The sequence below is a fragment of the Phoenix dactylifera genome, unplaced genomic scaffold (assembly GCF_009389715.1).
Source record: "Phoenix dactylifera cultivar Barhee BC4 unplaced genomic scaffold, palm_55x_up_171113_PBpolish2nd_filt_p 001020F, whole genome shotgun sequence".
Classification (NCBI taxonomy): domain Eukaryota; kingdom Viridiplantae; phylum Streptophyta; class Magnoliopsida; order Arecales; family Arecaceae; genus Phoenix; species Phoenix dactylifera.
In genome coordinates, this window is record NW_024068373.1 from 139,439 (window position 1) to 147,609 (window position 8,171).

General features: G+C 36.3%; 1 pseudogene; it reads left to right on the forward strand.

The window, feature by feature from the left end:
• The first annotated feature begins 791 nt into the window (after positions 1-791).
• LOC120107793 lies at positions 792-7,493 on the forward strand (annotated as a pseudogene).
• The last annotated feature ends 678 nt before the right edge of the window (positions 7,494-8,171 follow it).

The following is an 8,171-nucleotide window of genomic DNA, read 5'->3' on the forward strand; positions in this document are numbered from 1 at the left end:
ATCTAAAACATATAATAGATGCACAATTGGTAAAACATATAACAAAGCTAAAGCTCTTCTACATAGATAAATATGTCATTCATAGTATGAACAAGCAACATTTCATGAACAAATTGTTTAAACATTATATGGCATTAAACATATTATATTTACTCATAGAACGAACCAGTAAACAACAATCATGAAAAAATTATTTTAACATTACATGGCATCAAACAAATTATAGTTACTCATAGTATGAACAAGCAAGCAACAATTCATAAAAAAATTATTTTATCATCATATGAAAAAATTCTTCTTAAATGATTTTTATCACATAGAATAAATAATTTATTACCATCCAAACATGCCCATCTAAAATAAATAATTAATAATAAAAAAATCAAAAAAAAATCTCTGGCTACCAAGTCAGCATAGAGGAGAAGAGGGGGTATCTTCTGTCTTCCTACATACATACATACACACACATACATACATACATACATACACACACATGATATTATATCATATTATAATACTCATTATAAAATAAGACGCTCTAATGACCTATATGTGCCCTCTAAATTATAAGATTTCCGAGTAAACATGTGTTCGATGAATGGAGCTAGCACCATTTAGCTAACAACATTTGCAAAAGAATAATAGACTATTAATATAAGACCGCGTCCGTATTGATTCTTGGCAAGTCACGTGACGTTCGCTGGCTCGCATGTGCGCGCGGCGGCCTCAGCTAGACGCCGACCTCCGCGATTCCCCGATTCGTCTAGTTCTCCAATCCCCCCCCCCCCCCCCCCCCCCATTTCGTATTCCTCTCCCTCTATCTCAGTCTCTCTCCCGAGGAGAAGAAGAAGAAGAAGTAGGGACTCCCGTTCTCCTCGGCCCTGAATCCAAACCTAAAGCGATTGTTCTTCTGGTAATGCCGATCTCCAATTCCAAAGATCGTTGTCTGATCCTTTACTTTGTCTCATAACTTTGAATCGCCATCTTGGTTTCGCGTCACTTTTCGCATTCCTTTTTAGATCTTTGATTATTAGAGTTGCGTCGATCTTTCTCCTTGTTCAAGGCCTTGCATTGAATCGTTTAGATCTTCGATGATTTTGATTCTCCTTGTTGTTGTTGATATTGGGTAGATGCTTCTTTTTTCCATTGGATCGAGAACTATTGTTCCTCTCTTCTTCTCTTCGATTCGATATGTTCGGGATCTGTTTGTGTGGATCTCGCTTTTGTTCCCAATTGGCTTCAACTCTTCTTCTTCGATTCGGATCTTGGTTTTACCTAACGACGTCGTAGGTCTTTGATTCGTAATCTTCTATTGCGATAGTTAATTCTTAGATCCCTGTACCTTAGATCTATTTTTAACAAAATTTCTCTATTTGATGGTTGACATTAAATCATGTGTACGGTTGTGTTATAACAGCTGAGAAACATGGGGCTTACCTTCACGAAGCTCTTTAGCCGCCTTTTTGCGAAGAAAGAGATGAGGATCTTGATGGTGGGGCTTGATGCCGCCGGTAAGACCACCATTCTCTACAAGCTCAAGCTTGGAGAGATTGTCACCACCATCCCCACTATCGGTGAGAATTCTATCCCCTTTCCTAAATTGTCTACTTTTTGACATTGCTTAATGGATCCTTTAACCTTGATAACCTTCCTTAGGTTTTTTATTGCTGAAAAAGTGAGAAAGAAATATAATTTAGTTTCTATTAGTTTGAGTTATTTAGATGGTTCATTCTAATCTTTCCAATGTTGGTTGTTGACTAAATTATAGTTTTCTTTTTAAGCGCACTGAATATCTCCTCTTTTATGTTTCGATTGTGGTGACGTTTGCTTAGTTGGGCTCTAAATTGAGTTTATTATGCGGCCTTTCACTTTTAAGAGGATTTGATAAACTGTATTCACTGTGTAGTTTTGAGGGAAGTCTGTGGATTTCTAGTTGTTTAATGATTGAGCTTTTGTTTAAGCACCTTATTGTTTTGTTCACTGATTTACTGAAAAAAATCTAGTGCTGGTATTGTTTTGTTAAGCAAAGGCATATGTATTGTTACATTTTGTGTAGGGAACATAAGAAGACCAGACTAAAACTTCAATGATCTTTGGTAGTTATATTTCACATATGCCATTTGAGAATTAGCAAGTTATTTTGACTACAGGATCTTTGCCTACAGAAGTGACACCATGGAAGGTCTAATTATGATGAGCCACTTTCATGATGACCTCAGAGTTCAAATTAAGCAGCTTGTAGAGGCTGACTCCTAATAACTGTATACTTCATGTTCATTTGCACAAGTTGGGCCTGCATGCATAATTAAATTTTGAAACTGCGGCATGATTTAGATGACCTTGAAAGCTTTTTCTTGTGGTGCTGAGAAGAGTGAGAAGCAAGTTTGTCCCATGAGATGGACTTGCATTAAATTTCGAACTTTGCTCTGGGAACATTCATTTTCAAGGGTTGGTTATATATAGTTTTTTCATGCATCATACGATATGATAATTCAATATTTTTCTCAGAACCTCGTCAGTGATAGTATTGTTTTCCTAGGTTTGTGTCATCAAGTGTATAAATTCATCTCTTGCAGTACCATTGCTTTTTAGAATGTTGGTGCATTATTAGCCTGGAGATGATCTCCAGTGCAGAAAAGACGTCGGCCCTTTAACCTCATTTTTCCAGAATAATGGTGGAAGCACCACCAATTAGAATTTGTTGGATAAAGCACTTGTGAAACAACACAATTGAGGCTTGAACCTAGAATTTCTTACATATGGAGGAAGGTGCAATCACTGGACTATGGCCCAGTTTACTAAAGATTGGCCCTTTTATCTTGGAAAAATCTTTGATTGGGTCTTTAAAAAGGGCTCTGAAAAGCTAATCCATAGGCCTACCTTTTGCTGTTTCTTAAAATCTGATGGATAAAAATGCTATTTTTGTGATTTAAGATTTCTGGAGGATAACCCAACTAACCAGGACAACTAGATATGCTGTCATTCTGTCTTAAATAGTAGGAATAGTTTTAGATTGTGCAGTATATATCTTTCTATTTAATAAGAATCATTAAAGAATTCAACTTCTTGATTTATTAAGACCACACCCTTCTTAGTCATAAAGGTAGTGGATCTTATGCAGCCCAAGCTGTAGCAAATTTTTGCAGCTTGGGTACATGATGCATTTGTGTTGGCTAAAATGAGCTGGTTGTAATTTTCTTGCCATTAGAAATGAACTAGGTGATGCCAAGAAGTGCGTAGCAAAAGAAAAAAGATTTTCCATGCATCCTGGTGGTAATAAGGTAATATTTGGTTGACCCTAGGGAAGTTAAGAAAATCAAAGAGGCCAAAGTGGCCATTCTCTTTTTTTACTTCTCTTCCCGCCCCTTCTCCTTGTCATTATTTTCCTTGCTGTGGCATTTTTCAAATACTAGATTGGAGCTGTTTTTTATAAATCTGATTGCGGATTTCAAATCTCTTCTTTTACCTCTACTATAAGTTGTAGTTTGCTCTGACCTGGAATCAGATTTAAATTGTCATCCTTTTTCCCTGTAGAGGCCTTCTAGGAGTCCCAATATTCTAATTTGGCATCTCAGTTCTCTAAATGCCATTAAGCTTCTGTGACATTAAAATTATGAAGACTTTAAGAATTAAAATGGTAGTTGGTGCAACTGCTTCTTGGCATGCCACACTGACATGGTGCCTGCTATGTGCCAGCCCTCAGCACGCCACTTTCCTAGGGTGCAAGCCCTGGCATGGCACTGGACAGCTAAACTTGATTTTTTTTTTCAATTTTTAATTTGCCAACCGAGAAAACACATTTTGAATTTCTCAGCATGGCATCCAAAAATATGAAGTTTACTTGGATTATTCTCAAAATTGCTTTTGTATAGCTCTCCATGAGGAAAACATGAAAACAATTGGAGGATCTATCATGTTGCTGCAGCTTCAGATGGTGTAGATGGAGTTTGGGAATGTAGTCGTATACAAATTCTTTAGGGGTGGAGGGTTTGGGTTGGGGAAGGGTGGTTATTCTGTATTTGTTTTTGTAAGCTGGGAGCACTTTCTCACTCTCACTGACTGGCTTTTGATATGTAACAAAGTCAGCAACTGCATATGCTTATAGGATACATTTAATATTTACAGGAATTATTGTTTTGGCTTTTAATGCAGGATTTAATGTGGAGACTGTGGAATACAAGAATATTAGCTTCACTGTGTGGGATGTTGGTGGTCAGGACAAGGTACTGCAGTATGTATAGCAGTGTTTTTATGATTTTTGTCGCATGGTTAGCATTAACTACTTAATAGGTGGTCAAATATTATGATTTTTCCTAAAAAAATCTATTTTCAGTGTACTTGTTCTATGTATACTGTTACATGGAGGAACATCCTGGCATGAGTAATTTCATGTTTTTCCATGTACTATATCCACCAGTATTCCATTAACATTCTGGGAAATAAGAAAAAATTAGCATCATTTGATAACATCATTGCTTTATTATAAATGTTTACCCATCTTTTCTTTGGCAATTTTGTTATCATTATGATGGCTGGAAGAATATCAGATATTCTATTACCATCTGACTGATTTTATGGTGATGTGGATATGATGGAAAACAGATCAGACCATTGTGGAGGCATTACTTCCAGAACACGCAGGGCCTTATTTTGTTATTGACAGCAATGACAGAGATCGTATTGTTGAGGCAAGAGATGAGCTTCACAGGATGCTAAATGAGGTAACTTCTTTCCTTGTGAAAGCACTTCATAATACCTTCCATGACGATGCCCTAAAATCCAACAGGTTTATATACAAATATAAATGTAGACAACACGTACACAATATGTTGTGTGCTTTAAAATTTAGTATGAGCACCAAAAGAAGTTTAGTACCAAAATATAATTTATTTATAACATGATTTACCGTACCGGCCTAAATCGGACAATATATGGAGGTACCATACCGGTTTGGTTCTAATACCGGTACAGGTGATGTACCAATACTTGGTATGTTATGTTGAGAAGACTCCATACCATATCATACCGATACTGTACTAGTGTAGCACTGTTATGGGGTTTGGTACGAAACGGCGAATCTTGGTTTACATGTTTGATTTTGAAGGAATATTTATAATATGACCATGGATGATGATGCAGCTTATAAAATATTTCTAAGAGAAATATTTCTAACAGAAGCCAGTCTCTGTTTGTAATAATCACTTTATGCAACATAGTTAAAAGTTTCATGCTTGATTGAATTTTTTTGGGTAACTAGAGATTATTGTGACTACACTTGATCAAATTGGTCATAACTGGATGTGACAGATTTTTGTCATTAGCTCAAATAAAATGGAAGAAGACCTCAACTAGTGGAAAAAATAGGTGAGCATAGTTGATTGTGATACAACTTGATGCCATAAATATATCTTACAGGTTGTCCTCTGATTTACATCTGACAGATTTATGTGTTATATTTGTTGACAACACTTCGTTAATTAAATGAAGCTTTTTGAGTAATTGTTTCATGATGAGTAATCAGTGGTTGTTGAATTTTTCTTTGTAACTTAATGTAAGTGGTTAAAGTCATTACTCATTATTCTTGTCACCAATTTTTAGCACGATAATTTAAGAAACTTTTGGTTTTAGTGGATTGATATACTTAACTAAAATGCAACTTCCAAACATTTTTTTCTTTCAAGGAATTGAATTGTGAGCATTTTACTTTTACTAACATGTATTGATCACTGCTGCATGATGATGATTTGGTAGTGGCATGGAAAACTGAATCATTAACTGATTCATAATGGGCATGGAAAATGCCCAATTATAATTATTTATGGAGGCCTGAAAGTTGATATGCCTAGATAAAGCTGCATGCATAGGATATGAAGTTTACTTTGTAATTTTTACTAGGTGTCAGGGAATGTTTTGTAAGATGCAGCTATGTAACAGATGATTTCTACAATGATCCACAAAACAGAGTATTCATTTTTTTAACTTAAAGTATTTAAGGCTATCTGCGCCCTTTTTTGCCTTTATTTTACAAATAAGATATCACGGGTCCACTTCTTGTCCAAGACTGACTGGATTTTCCTTGTGACTGACTTTGTATATGGTGGTAATATGCAGGATGAATTACGGGATGCTGTCTTGCTTGTTTTTGCAAACAAGCAAGATCTACCAAATGCAATGAATGCTGCTGAAATAACAGATAAGCTTGGTCTGCATTCCCTCCGTCAGCGACACTGGTAAAGCACCTAATTTTCTGTATATGGGAACATTTTTGTAAATATTGATTTTTTCCCTGTTTGGGAGTAGTCTTCCAAATTAAAAGGACTGCGCTTGATCATTTGGTGAGGTCTTAGCAAGGAGTATAATGATGATATTGAGTGGTACATTCAATATAAATAGATACCTAGCTGTATGCTGTATGCTGTATGCAGTCTTAGCTTATTGTGTCTGCATCTTTTGATTTTTGAATAAGATCTCAAGGAAGAAGGAGAAAAATGCCCTTGTATTATATGATTTAAATTTTAGTTCAATGTACAATTCACAGGGTTGAAATCTCTTCCTCTCCCTTTCTCCAACTGCCATCCTCTTATTTATCATCTTTTTTTTCCACATGAGTATCCATTTAGGTCACCTGTCATTCACACTCTTGACTTTATTTATTAGATGAGCTCTGTTCTGACCCTCCTAGTAACCTAAGAATTTTGTTTACTTCTCCTTTGAAGATAAATTTTTGCCTCTCTCTCTCTCTCTTATGAGCATGCACTTGTTTGTGCATGTACCTGTATCTATGCTGGCTCATGCATCATTTGTGTGCATTTTATAAGTTAATATGTGAGGGATCAGCTAGATAATGAGATTGATGAGAACCATTGATCTCAGGTACATTCAGAGCACCTGTGCTACATCTGGTGAAGGTTTGTATGAGGGGCTTGATTGGCTGTCCAACAACATCGCTAACAAGGTGCCATCTTCATTTCTTATTTTCCACTTTCCCTTTACTCTTTTGGATTAAGCTTGAGAATTTAAATTCTATTCTAGCACTTATACCTGCATCTGTTTATCTATGCATCCATGCAGTTTTGGGAGCTTTTAATATGTTTTTATTTGATTGATATTTGTTATTCATCATTTGATACTTTCATACTTCCAAATTGAATCATGCACTGCAGTATGCTTTTGCATTAACACAATCCCTTTCTTGTCATTTACAGGCTTGAAAATTTCAAGGTGCTTGCAAAACATTCTTCCGTAGACAACATGATGGATTCTTTTGGGATTTTTTAGATCTTCAAACTTCTGGATTGTTTATTCCCGTGGTTTACCTTTTTTCCCTCAGTTTTCACATTTGAGCAAGTTTAGATTTAGCCATTGGAGTGACAGAAATTTGGACTCACCATTGAATGACTTCTGTTATGGTTTATGCCCCAATTATTGATAGAATGCTTCACTGTCTAAATTGTGATTTCTAGATGATTCTTGATTATCTCTCTTCCAAGATACACCGTCTTAATACCAAGCTCCCTACCAGTGTCATTTTGTCACTGAATTAGTACATCCAGTACAAGGCCGGTTTGGCATGCTGAATGTCGGTATGCTTTCTGTATTAAATATTGGTACCAAATTCGTACAGTACAGTATGTACTCCATACCGTCTAATTCAGTATGGTATAGCCTCCAGTGGTCTCATCAATGATTAGGCCCCTCCTCTTCTTCTTTTTTTTCTCCAAATTTCATGTTAAGTTGGTTTTGCCTATATTTAATTGGGGTATGAAGATGAGTATGCGAACTCGGTATGGTTACATGGTGATCCTGTATTTACCAGTTAGCTGGCCAAACCAAAGCTTTCGAGAAATTCACAGCAAAAGATAAAAGCAAGCTGTGGCAGTGGTGGATCACTTGATAAACTCTCTGTGGCCTTTGTCAAGGGGGCAATTCATGCATTGGTCCATCCAGAACCTAGTAAATCCACAGCCTCCAAGAGGTGGAGAGCATGATGAGCTTTATTCTTGTTCAAGCTATGCATCCCTGATTGGTAGCCGATCTCCAGTTATATTGTTTCAAGTTATTAACCGATCATGGATCGGTGCCCAGCTGAGCTAGGATATTTGCAGATCTAACCATCTAGGGCATGAAATATGCACCACAATTACTCATTCAGAAGGAAAATAATGGCCCAA